Source organism: Taudactylus pleione, unplaced genomic scaffold, assembly GCF_031769625.1.
Source record: "Taudactylus pleione unplaced genomic scaffold, aTauple2 ptg000126l, whole genome shotgun sequence".
NCBI classification, from domain to species: Eukaryota; Metazoa; Chordata; class Amphibia; order Anura; family Myobatrachidae; genus Taudactylus; species Taudactylus pleione.
In genome coordinates, this window is record NW_028284528.1 from 2,253,506 (window position 1) to 2,266,678 (window position 13,173).

Sequence of the window (13,173 nt, forward strand, 5' to 3'; positions counted from 1 at the left end):
TGACTCTATCACTGTCACTCCTGCACCAGTCTGACTGAGCATAGATTTGTTCTCTTGTTACAGTGTGCACTGACTCTATCACTGTCACTCCTGCACCAGTCTGACTGATCATAGATTTGTTCTCTTGTTACAGTGTGCACTGACTCTATCACTGTCACTCCTGCACCAGTCTGACTGAGCATAGATTTGTTGTCTTGTTACAGTGTGCACTGACTATCACTATCACTCCTGCACCAGTCTGACTGAGCATAGATTTGTTCTCTTGTTACAGTGTGCACTGACTCTATCACTATCACTCCTGCACCAGTCTGACTGAGCGTAGATTTGTTCTCTTGTTACAGTGTGCACTGACTCTATCACTGTCACTCCTGCACCAGTCTGACTGAGCGTAGATTTGTTCTCTTGTTACAGTGTGCACTGACTCTTTCACTATCTCTCCTGCACCAGTCTGACTGAGCATAGATTTGTTCTCTTGTTACAGTGTGCACTGACTCTATCACTATCACTCCTGCACCAGTCTGACTGAGCATAGATTTGTTCTCTTGTTACAGTGCGCACTGACTCTATCTCTATCACTCCTGCACCAGTCTGACTGAGCATAGATTTGTTTTCTTGTTACAGTGTGCACTGACTCTATCACTATCACTCCTGCACCAGTCCGACTGAGCATAGCTTTGTTCTCTTGTTACAGTGTGCACTGATTCTATCACTATCAATCCTGCACCAGTCTGACTGAGCATAGATTTGTTCTCTTGTTTCAGTGTGCACTGACTCTATCACTATCACTCCTGCACCAGTCTGACTGAGCATAGATTTGTTCTCTTGTTACAGTGTGCACTGACTCTATCACTATCACCCTGCACCAGCCCCACTGAGCATAGATTTGTTCTCTTGTTACAGTGTGCACTGACTCTATCACTGTCACTCCTGCACCAGTCTGACTGAGCATAGATTTGTTCTCTTGTTACAGTGTGCACTGACTCTATCACTGTCACTCCTGCACCAGTCTGACTGAGCATAGATTTGATCTCTTGTTACAGTGTGCACTGACTATCACTATCACTCCTGCACCAGTCTGACTGAGCATAGATTTGTTCTCTTGTTACAGTGTGCACTGACTCTATCACTTTCACTCCTGCACCAGTCTGACTGAGCGTAGATTTGTTCTCTTGTTACAGTGTGCACTGACTCTATCACTGTCACTCCTGCACCAGTCTGACTGAGCGTAGATTTGTTCTCTTGTTACAGTGTGCACTGACTCTATCACTATCTCTCCTGCACCAGTCTGACTGAGCATAGAATTGTTCTCTTGTTACAGTGTGCACTGACTCTATCACTGTCACTCCTGCACCAGTCTGACTGAGCATAGATTTGTTCTCTTGTTGCAGTGTGCACTGACTCTATCACTATCACTCCTGCACCAGTCTGACTGAGCATAGATTAGTTCTCTTGTTACAGTGTGCACTGACTCTATCACTATCTCTCCTGCACCAGTCTGACTGAGCATAGATTTGTTCTCTTGTTACAGTGTGCACTGACTCTATCACTGTCTCTCCTGCACCAGTCTGACTGAGCATAGATTTGTTCTCTTGTTGCAGTGTGCACTGACACTATCACTATCACTCCTGCCCCAGTCTGACTGAGCATAGATTTGTTCTCTTGTTACAGTGCACTGACTCTATCACTATCACTCCTGCACCAGTCTGACTGAGCATAGATTTGTTCTCTTGTTACAGTGTGCACTGACTCTATCACTATCACTCCTGCACCAGCCCCACTGAGCATAGATTTGTTCTCTTGTTACAGTGTGCACTGACTCTATCACTGTCACTCCTGCACCAGTCTGACTGAGCATAGATTTGTTCTCTTGTTACAGTGTGCACTGACTATCACTATCACTCCTGCACCAGTCTGACTGAGCATAGATTTGTTCTCTTGTTACAGTGTGCACTGACTCTATCACTATCGCTCCTGCACCAGTCCAACTGAGCATAGCTTTGTTCTCTTGTTACAGTGTGCACTGATTCTATCACTATCAATCCTGCACCAGTCTGACTGAGCATAGATTTGTTCTCTTGTTTCAGTGTGCACTGACTCTATCACTATCACTCCTGCACCAGTCTGACTGAGCATAGATTTGTTCTCTTGTTACAGTGTGCACTGACTCTATCACTATCACTCCTGCACCAGCCCCACTGAGCATAGATTTGTTCTCTTGTTACAGTGTGCACTGACTCTATCACTGTCACTCCTGCACCAGTCTGACTGAGCATAGATTTGTTCTCTTGTTACAGTGTGCACTGACTCTATCACTGTCACTCCTGCACCAGTCTGACTGAGCATAGATTTGATCTCTTGTTACAGTGTGCACTGACTATCACTATCACTCCTGCACCAGTCTGACTGAGCATAGATTTGTTCTCTTGTTACAGTGTGCACTGACTCTATCACTTTCACTCCTGCACCAGTCTGACTGAGCATAGATTTGTTCTCTTGTTACAGTGTGCACTGACTCTATCACTGTCACTCCTGAACCAGTCTGACTGAGCGTAGATTTGTTCTCTTGTTACAGTGTGCACTGACTCTATCACTATCTCTCCTGCACCAGTCTGACTGAGCATAGATTTGTTCTCTTGTTACAGTGTGCACTGACTCTATCACTATCACTCCTGCACCAGTCTGACTGAGCATAGATTTGTTCTCTTGTTGCAGTGTGCACTGACTCTATCACTATCACTCCTGCACCAGTCTGACTGAGCATAGATTAGTTCTCTTGTTACAGTGTGCACTGACTCCATCACTATCACTCCTGGACCAGTATGACTGAGCACAGATTTGTTCTCTTGTTACAGTGTGCACTGACTCTATCACTGTCACTCCTGCACCAGTCTGACTGAGCATAGATTTGTTCTCTTGTTACAGTGTGCACTGACTCTATCACTATCTCTCCTGCACCAGTCTGACTGAGCATAGATTTGTTCTCTTGTTACAGTGTGCACTGACTCTATCACTGTCTCTCCTGCACCAGTCTGACTGAGCATAGATTTGTTCTCTTGTTGCAGTGTGCACTGACACTATCACTATCACTCCTGCCCCAGTCTGACTGAGCATAGATTTGTTCTCTTGTTACAGTGCACTGACTCTATCACTATCACTCCTGCACCAGTCTGACTGAGCATAGATTTGTTCTCTTGTTACAGTGTGCACTGACTCTATCACTATCACTCCTGCACCAGCCCCACTGAGCATAGATTTGTTCTCTTGTTACAGTGTGCACTGACTCTATCACTGTCACTCCTGCACCAGTCTGACTGAGCATAGATTTGTTCTCTTGTTACAGTGTGCACTGACTATCACTATCACTCCTGCACCAGTCTGACTGAGCATAGATTTGTTCTCTTGTTACAGTGTGCACTGACTCTATCACTGTCACTACTGCACCAGTCTGACTGAGCGTAGATTTGTTCTCTTGTTACAGTGTGCACTGACTATCACTATCACTCCTGCACCAGTCTGACTGAGCATAGATTTGTTCTCTTGTTACAGTGTGCACTGAATCTATCACTGTCACTCCTGCACCAGTCTGACTGAGCGTAGATTTGTTCTCTTGTTACAGTGTGCACTGACTCTATCACTGTCACTCCTGCACCAGTCTGACTGAGCGTAGATTTGTTCTCTTGTTACAGTGTGCACTGACTCTATCACTATCTCTCCTGCACCAGTCTGACTGAGCATAGATTTGTTCTCTTGTTACAGTGTGCACTGACTCTATCACTATCACTCCTGCACCAGTCTGACTGAGCATAGATTTGTTCTCTTGTTGCAGTGTGCACTGACTCTATCACTATCACTCCTGCACCTGTCTGACTGAGCATAGATTAGTTCTCTTGTTACAGTGTGCACTGACTCCATCACTATCACTCCTGGACCAGTATGACTGAGCACAGATTTGTTCTCTTGTTGCAGTGTGCACTGACTCTATCACTGTCACTCCTGCACCAGTCTGACTGAGCATAGATTTGTTCTCTTGTTACAGTGTGCACTGACTCTATCACTATCTCTCCTGCACCAGTCTGACTGAGCATAGATTTGTTCTCTTGTTACAGTGTGCACTGACTCTATCACTGTCTCTCCTGCACCAGTCTGACTGAGCATAGATTTGTTCTCTTGTTGCAGTGTGCATTGACACTATCACTATCACTCCTGCCCCAGTCTGACTGAGCATAGATTTGTTCTCTTGTTACAGTGCACTGACTCTATCACTATCACTCCTGCACCAGTCTGACTGAGCATAGATTTGTTCTCTTGTTACAGTGTGCACTGACTCTATCACTATCACTCCTGCACCAGCCCCACTGAGCATAGATTTGTTCTCTTGTTACAGTTTGCACTGACTCTATCACTGTCACTCCTGCACCAGTCTGACTGAGCATAGATTTGTTCTCTTGTTACAGTGTGCACTGACTATCACTATCACTCCTGCACCAGTCTGACTGAGCATAGATTTGTTCTCTTGTTACAGTGTGCACTGACTCTATCACTATCTCTCCTGCACCAGTCTGACTGAGCATAGATTTGTTATCTTGTTACAGTGTGCACTGACTCTATCACTATCACTCCTGCACCAGTCTGACTGAGCATAGATTTGTTCTCTTGTTGCAGTGTGCACTGACTCTATCACTATCACTCCTGCACCAGTCTGACTGAGCATAGATTAGTTCTCTTGTTACAGTGTGCACTGACTCCATCACTATCACTCCTGGACCAGTATGACTGAGCACAGATTTGTTCTCTTGTTACAGTGTGCACTGACTCTATCACTATCTCTCCTGCACCAGTCTGACTGAGCATAGATTTGTTCTCTTGTTACAGTGTGCACTGACTCTATCACTGTCTCTCCTGCACCAGTGTGACTGAGCATAGATTTGTTCTCTTGTTGCAGTGTGCACTGACACTATCACTATCACTCCTGCCCCAGTCTGACTGAGCATAGATTTGTTCTCTTGTTACAGTGCACTGACTCTATCACTATCACTCCTGCACCAGTCTGACTGAGCATAGATTTGTTCTCTTGTTACAGTGTGCACTGACTCTATCACTATCACTCCTGCACCAGCCCCACTGAGCATAGATTTGTTCTCTTGTTACAGTGTGCACTGACTCTATCACTGTCACTCCTGCACCAGTCTGACTGAGCGTAGATTTGTTCTCTTGTTACAGAGTGCACTGACTCTATCACTGTCACTCCTGCACCAGTCTGACTGAGCGTAGATTTGTTCTCTTGTTACAGTGTGCACTGACTCTATCACTGTCACTCCTGCACCAGTCTGACTGAGCGTAGATTTGTTCTCTTGTTACAGTGTGCACTGACTCTATCACTATCTCTCCTGCACCAGTCTGACTGAGCATAGATTTGTTCTCTTGTTACAGTGTGCACTGACTCTATCACTATCACTCCTGCACCAGTCTGACTGAGCATAGATTTGTTCTCTTGTTGCAGTGTGCACTGACTCTATCACTATCACTCCTGCACCTGTCTGACTGAGCATAGATTAGTTCTCTTGTTACAGTGTGCACTGACTCCATCACTATCACTCCTGGACCAGTATGACTGAGCACAGATTTGTTCTCTTGTTACAGTGTGCACTGACTCTATCACTGTCACTCCTGCACCAGTCTGACTGAGCATAGATTTGTTCTCTTGTTACAGTGTGCACTGACTCTATCACTATCTCTCCTGCACCAGTCTGACTGAGCATAGATTTGTTCTCTTGTTACAGTGTGCACTGACTCTATCACTGTCTCTCCTGCACCAGTCTGACTGAGCATAGATTTGTTCTCTTGTTGCAGTGTGCACTGACACTATCACTATCACTCCTGCCCCAGTCTGACTGAGCATAGATTTGTTCTCTTGTTACAGTGCACTGACTCTATCACTATCACTCCTGCACCAGTCTGACTGAGCATAGATTTGTTCTCTTGTTACAGTGTGCACTGACTCTATCACTATCACTCCTGCACCAGCCCCACTGAGCATAGATTTGTTCTCTTGTTACAGTTTGCACTGACTTTATCACTGTCACTCCTGCACCAGTCTGACTTAGCATAGATTTGTTCTCTTGTTACAGTGTGCACTGACTATCACTATCACTCCTGCACCAGTCTGACTGAGCATAGATTTGTTCTCTTGTTACAGTGTGCACCGACTCTATCACTTTCACTCCTGCACCAGTCTGACTGAGCATAGATTTGTTCTCTTGTTACAGTGTGCACTGACTCTATCACTATCTCTCCTGCACCAGTCTGACTGAGCATAGATTTGTTCTCTTGTTACAGTGTGCACTGACTCTATCACTATCACTCCTGCACCAGTCTGACTGAGCATAGATTTGTTCTCTTGTTGCAGTGTGCACTGTCTCTATCACTATCACTCCTGCACCAGTCTGACTGAGCATAGATTTGTTCTCTTGTTACAGTGTGCACTGACTCTATCTCTATCACTCCTGCACCAGTCTGACTGAGCGTAGATTTGTTCTCTTGTTACAGTGTGCACTGACTCTATCACTGTCACTCCTGCACCAGTCTGACTGAGCGTAGATTTGTTCTCTTGTTACAGTGTGCACTGACTCTATCACTATCACTCCTGCACCAGTCTGACTGAGCATAGATTTGTTCTCTTGTTACAGTGTGCACTGACTCTATCACTGTCACTCCTGCACCAGTCTGACTGAGCATAGATTTGTTCTCTTGTTACAGTGTGCACTGACTCTATCACTGTCACTCCTGCACCAGTCTGACTGAGCATAGATTTGTTCTCTTGTTACAGTGTGCACTGACTCCATCACTATCACTCCTGCACCAGTCTGACTGAGCATAGATTTGTTCTCTTGTTGCAGTGTGCACTGACTCTATCACTATCACTCCTGCACCAGTCTGACTGAGCATAGATTTGTTCTCTTGTTACAGTGTGCACTGACTCTATCACTATCACTCCTGCACCAGTCTGACTGAGCATAGATTTGTTCTCTTGTTACAGTGTGCACTGACTCTATCACTGTCTCTCCTGCACCAGTCTGACTGAGCATAGATTTGTTCTCTTGTTGCAGTGTGCACTGACACTATCACTATCACTCCTGCCCCAGTCTGACTGAGCATAGATTTGTTCTCTTGTTACAGTGCACTGACTCTATCACTATCACTCCTGCACCAGTCTGACTGAGCATAGATTTGTTCTCTTGTTACAGTGTGCACTGACTCTATCACTATCACTCCTGCACCAGCCCCACTGAGCATAGATTTGTTCTCTTGTTACAGTTTGCACTGACTCTATCACTGTCACTCCTGCACCAGTCTGACTGAGCATAGATTTGTTCTCTTGTTACAGTGTGCACTGACTATCACTATCACTCCTGCACCAGTCTGACTGAGCATAGATTTGTTCTCTTGTTACAGTGTGCACTGACTCTATCACTTTCACTCCTGCACCAGTCTGACTGAGCATAGATTTGTTCTCTTGTTACAGTGTGCACTGACTCTATCACTATCTCTCCTGCACCAGTCTGACTGAGCATAGATTTGTTCTCTTGTTACAGTGTGCACTGACTCTATCACTATCACTCCTGCACCAGTCTGACTGAGCATAGATTTGTTCTCTTGTTGCAGTGTGCACTGTCTCTATCACTATCACTCCTGCACCAGTCTGACTGAGCATAGATTTGTTCTCTTGTTACAGTGTGCACTGACTCTATCTCTATCACTCCTGCACCAGTCTGACTGAGCGTAGATTTGTTCTCTTGTTACAGTGTGCACTGACTCTATCACTGTCACTCCTGCACCAGTCTGACTGAGCGTAGATTTGTTCTCTTGTTACAGTGTGCACTGACTCTATCACTGTCACTCCTGCACCAGTCTGACTGAGCATAGATTTGTTCTCTTGTTACAGTGTGCACTGACTCCATCACTATCACTCCTGCACCAGTCTGACTGAGCATAGATTTGTTCTCTTGTTACAGTGTGCACTGACTCCATCACTATCACTCCTGCACCAGTCTGACTGAGCATAGATTTGTTCTCTTGTTGCAGTGTGCACTGACTCTATCACTATCACTCCTGCACCAGTCTGACTGAGCATAGATTTGTTCTCTTGTTACAGTGTGCACTGACTCTATCACTATCACTCCTGCACCAGTCTGACTGAGCATAGATTTGTTCTCCTGTTACAGTGTGCACTGACTCTATCACTGTCACTCCTGCACCAGCCCCACTGAGCATAGATTTGTTCTCTTGTTACAGTGTGCACTGACTCCATCACTATCACTCCTGCACCAGTCTGACTGAGCACAGATTTGTTCTCTTGTTACAGTGTGCACTGACTCTATCACTGTCACTCCTGCACCAGTCTGACTGAGCATAGATTTGTTCTCTTGTTACAGTGTGCACTGACTCTATCACTGTCACTCCTGCACCAGTCTGACTGAGCATAGATTTGTTCTCTTGTTACAGTGTGCACTGACTCTATCACTGTCACTCCTGCACCAGTCTGACTGAGCATAGATTTGTTCTCTTGTTACAGTGTGCACTGACTATCACTATCACTCCTGCACCAGTCTGACTGAGCATAGATTTGTTCTCTTGTTACAGTGTGCACTGACTCTATCACTATCACTCCTGCACCAGTCTGACTGAGCGTAGATTTGTTCTCTTGTTACAGTGTGCACTGACTCTATCACTGTCACTCCTGCACCAGTCTGACTGAGCGTGGATTTGTTCTCTTGTTACAGTGTGCACTGACTCTTTCACTATCTCTCCTGCACCAGTCTGACTGAGCATAGATTTGTTCTCTTGTTACAGTGTGCACTGACTCCATCACTATCACTCCTGGACCAGTATGACTGAGCACAGATTTGTTCTCTTGTTACAGTGTGCACTGACTCTATCACTGTCACTCCTGCACCAGTCTGACTGAGCATAGATTTGTTCTCTTGTTACAGTGTGCACTGACTCTATCACTATCTCTCCTGCACCAGTCTGACTGAGCATAGATTTGTTCTCTTGTTACAATGTGCACTGACTCTATCACTGTCTCTCCTGCACCAGTCTGACTGAGCATAGATTTGTTCTCTTGTTGCAGTGTGCACTGACACTATCACTATCACTCCTGCCCCAGTCTGACTGAGCATAGATTTGTTCTCTTGTTACAGTGCACTGACTCTATCACTATCACTCCTGCACCAGTCTGAATGAGCATAGATTTGTTCTCTTGTTACAGTGTGCACTGACTCTATCACTATCACTCCTGCACCAGCCCCACTGAGCATAGATTTGTTCTCTTGTTACAGTGTGCACTGACTCTATCACTGTCACTCCTGCACCAGTCTGACTGAGCATAGATTTGTTCTCTTGTTACAGTGCACTGACTCTATCACTATCACTCCTGCACCAGTCTGACTGAGCATAGATTTGTTCTCTTGTTACAGTGTGCACTGACTCTATCACTATCACTCCTGCACCAGCCCCACTGAGCATAGATTTGTTCTCTTGTTACAGTTTGCACTGACTCTATCACTGTCACTCCTGCACCAGTCTGACTGAGCATAGATTTGTTCTCTTGTTACAGTGTGCACTGACTATCACTATCACTCCTGCACCAGTCTGACTGAGCATAGATTTGTTCTCTTGTTACAGTGTGCACTGACTCTATCACTTTCACTCCTGCACCTGTCTGACTGAGCATAGATTTGTTCTCTTGTTACAGTGTGCACTGACTCTATCACTATCTCTCCTGCACCAGTCTGACTGAGCATAGATTTGTTCTCTTGTTACAGTGTGCACTGACTCTATCACTATCACTCCTGCACCAGTCTGACTGAGCATAGATTTGTTCTCTTGTTGCAGTGTGCACTGTCTCTATCACTATCACTCCTGCACCAGTCTGACTGAGCATAGATTTGTTCTCTTGTTACAGTGTGCACTGACTCTATCTCTATCACTCCTGCACCAGTCTGACTGAGCGTAGATTTGTTCTCTTGTTACAGTGTGCACTGACTCTATCACTGTCACTCCTGCACCAGTCTGACTGAGCGTAGATTTGTTCTCTTGTTACAGTGTGCACTGACTCTATCACTGTCACTCCTGCACCAGTCTGACTGAGCATAGATTTGTTCTCTTGTTACAGTGTGCACTGACTCCATCACTATCACTCCTGCACCAGTCTGACTGAGCATAGATTTGTTCTCTTGTTACAGTGTGCACTGACTCCATCACTATCACTCCTGCACCAGTCTGACTGAGCATAGATTTGTTCTCTTGTTGCAGTGTGCACTGACTATCACTATCACTCCTGCACCAGTCTGACTGAGCATAGATTTGTTCTCTTGTTACAGTGTGCACTGACTCTATCACTTTCACTCCTGCACCTGTCTGACTGAGCATAGATTTGTTCTCTTGTTACAGTGTGCACTGACTCTATCACTATCACTCCTGCACCAGTCTGACTGAGCATAGATTTGTTCTCTTGTTACAGTGTGCACTGACTCTATCTCTATCACTCCTGCACCAGTCTGACTGAGCATAGATTTGTTCTCTTGTTACAGTGTGCACTGACTCTATCACTTTCACTCCTGCACCTGTCTGACTGAGCATAGATTTGTTCTCTTGTTACAGTGTGCACTGACTCTATCACTATCACTCCTGCACCAGTCTGACTGAGCATAGATTTGTTCTCTTGTTACAGTGTGCACTGACTCTATCTCTATCACTCCTGCACCAGTCTGACTGAGCGTAGATTTGTTCTCTTGTTACAGTGTGCACTGACTCTATCACTGTCACTCCTGCACCAGTCTGACTGAGCGTAGATTTGTTCTCTTGTTACAGTGTGCACTGACTCTATCACTATCTCTCCTGCACCAGTCTGACTGAGCATAGATTTGTTCTCTTGTTACAGTGTGCACTGACTCTATCACTATCACTCCTGCACCAGTCTGACTGAGCATAGATTTGTTCTCTTGTTACAGTGTGCACTGACTCTATCACTGTCACTCCTGCACCAGTCTGACTGAGCATAGATTTGTTCTCTTGTTACAGTGTGCACTGACTCTATCACTGTCACTCCTGCACCAGTCTGACTGAGCATAGATTTGTTCTCTTGTTACAGTGTGCACTGACTCCATCACTATCACTCCTGCACCAGTCTGACTGAGCATAGATTTGTTCTCTTGTTACAGTGTGCACTGACTCCATCACTATCACTCCTGCACCAGTCTGACTGAGCATAGATTTGTTCTCTTGTTGCAGTGTGCACTGACTCTATCACTATCACTCCTGCACCAGTCTGACTGAGCATAGATTTGTTCTCTTGTTACAGTGTGCACTGACTCTATCACTATCACTCCTGCACCAGTCTGACTGAGCATAGTTTTGTTCTCCTGTTACAGTGTGCACTGACTCTATCACTATCACTCCTGCACCAGTCTGACTGAGCATAGATTTATTTCTTGTTACAGTGTGCACTGACTATCACTATCACTCCTGCACCAGTCTGACTGAGCATAGATTTGTTCTCTTGTTACAGTGTGCACTGACTCTATCACTATCACTCCTGCACCAGTCTGACTGAGCATATATTTGTTCTCTTGTTACAGTGTGCACTGACTCTATCACTATCACTCCTGCACCAGTCTGACTGAGCATAGATTGGTTCTCTTGTTACAGTGTGCACTGACTCCATCACTATCACTCCTGCACCAGTCTGACTGAGCACAGATTTGTTCTCTTGTTACAGTGTGCACTGACTCTATCACTGTCACTCCTGCACCAGTCTGAGTGAGCGTAGATTTGTTCTCTTGTTACAGTGTGCACTGACTATCACTATCACTCCTGCACCAGTCTGACTGAGCATAGATTTGTTCTCTTGTTACAGTGTGCACTGACTCTATCACTGTCACTCCTGCACCAGTCTGACTGAGCGTAGATTTGTTCTCTTGTTACAGTGTGCACTGACTCTATCACTATCACTCCTGCACCAGCCCCACTGAGCATAGATTTGTTCTCTTGTTACAGTGTGCACTGACTCTATCACTGTCACTCCTGCACCAGTCTGACTGAGCATAGATTTGTTCTCTTGTTACAGTGCACTGACTCTATCACTATCACTCCTGCACCAGTCTGACTGAGCATAGATTTGTTCTCTTGTTACAGTGTGCACTGACTCTATCACTATCACTCCTGCACCAGCCCCACTGAGCATAGATTTGTTCTCTTGTTACAGTTTGCACTGACTCTATCACTGTCACTTCTGCACCAGTCTGACTGAGCATAGATTTGTTCTCTTGTTACAGTGTGCACTGACTATCACTATCACTCCTGCACCAGTCTGACTGAGCATAGATTTGTTCTCTTGTTACAGTGTGCACTGACTCTATCACTTTCACTCCTGCACCTGTCTGACTGAGCATAGATTTGTTCTCTTGTTACAGTGTGCACTGACTCTATCACTATCTCTCCTGCACCAGTCTGACTGAGCATAGATTTGTTCTCTTGTTACAGTGTGCACTGACTCTATCACTATCACTCCTGCACCAGTCTGACTGAGCATAGATTTGTTCTCTTGTTGCAGTGTGCACTGTCTCTATCACTATCACTCCTGCACCAGTCTGACTGAGCATAGATTTGTTCTCTTGTTACAGTGTGCACTGACTCTATCTCTATCACTCCTGCACCAGTCTGACTGAGCGTAGATTTGTTCTCTTGTTACAGTGTGCACTGACTCTATCACTGTCACTCCTGCACCAGTCTGACTGAGCGTAGATTTGTTCTCTTGTTACAGTGTGCACTGACTCTATCACTGTCACTCTTGCACCAGTCTGACTGAGCATAGATTTGTTCTCTTGTTACAGTGTGCACTGACTCCATCACTATCACTCCTGCACCAGTCTGACTGAGCATAGATTTGTTCTCTTGTTACAGTGTGCACTGACTCCATCACTATCACTCCTGCACCAGTCTGACTGAGCATAGATTTGTTCTCTTGTTGCAGTGTGCACTGACTCTATCACTATCACTCCTGCACCAGTCTGACTGAGCATAGATTTGTTCTCTTGTTACAGTGTGCACTGACTCTATCACTATCACTCCTGCACCAGTCTGACTGAGCATAGATTTGTTCTCCTGTTACAG